We start from the raw sequence: 995 nt of genomic DNA on the forward strand, positions 1-995 counted from the left end.
TCTTGAATAGAAGACAACGTTTTTGGAAAGAAATTAAAGAAGCCGCTTCTCCCGTGCAAATTAAAAGTACAAGAAAGTCTTACTTAGACGATCTTCGAGCTTTTGACGAGGAGAAAGTTTCTAGTTCATCATCTCCACCACCACCACCATCTCCAATCAAAAAGATGGTGAAACTTTCCGATCATTCCAAGCCCATCGTGGCTATGCTCCCGACCGGTATCACTACTACCCAAATTACCGCCCCGGAGTTCGAGATCAAACCGGCTTTCATTAGCCTTGTGGAGAGGAAGCAATTTGGGGGAAGTCCTTTGGAGGATCCCAATTTGCATGTTCAAAACTTTTGTGACTATTGCTCTACGATTCGGGAAACGGGTGTCACTCAAGCCTAAATTAGGGAAATACTTTTCCCTTTCTCTTTGAAGGACAGGGAAGAACTATGGATCAATAGCCGTGATCGCACCGCCATGGGTAGTTCTTTCCACCGGAGAAAACTCAAACATTGAGGAGCCAAATCACGGGATTCCGTAAACAAGCACATGAGAGCTTATTTGAAGCTTGGGAAAGGTACAAGGAGTTTCAAAGGCAATGCCCACGTCATGGGTTGGATTCTTGGTTCCTAGCTATAACATTCTATAATGGATGTTGGGCCGAGTCCCGAAAAATTCTTTATTACGCCAACAATGGGGGGTTTGATCAAATTGACACCGATATTGCTCATGCCACGATTGAATCCATGGCGATTCATAATGCCCAATATGTCAATTCCCGAAGTGTGCCACTCAAGGGTAAGGAGGAATCTTCCGATACTTCCGTTTTGAAGGCTCACATTGCCGTACTCCAACAACAATTGACGGACCGAGATGCAAGTGCTTCTCTTCAACAACTCAATGTCGTGTCCTCTACTAGTCAAATTGTTGTTTGTAACGGTTGCGGAGGTACGGGTCATTACACCGCTCATTTACAAGCTACTATTGAGGAGGTAAATGCTTATCAAA

The 995-nt window shown here is 44.3% G+C and overlaps 1 non-coding gene across 1 annotated transcript; it reads right to left on the reverse strand.

Annotated features, from left to right (window-relative positions):
* Positions 1 to 495: 495 nt before the first annotated feature.
* LOC141619719 (small nucleolar RNA R71) lies at positions 496 to 603 on the reverse strand. The gene has a single exon (XR_012531792.1). It is a non-coding gene; the product is annotated as a small nucleolar RNA R71 (small nucleolar RNA).
* Between the last annotated feature and the right edge of the window lie 392 nt (positions 604 to 995).

The sequence above is a fragment of the Silene latifolia genome, chromosome 1, assembly GCF_048544455.1.
Source record: "Silene latifolia isolate original U9 population chromosome 1, ASM4854445v1, whole genome shotgun sequence".
NCBI classification, from domain to species: Eukaryota; Viridiplantae; Streptophyta; class Magnoliopsida; order Caryophyllales; family Caryophyllaceae; genus Silene; species Silene latifolia.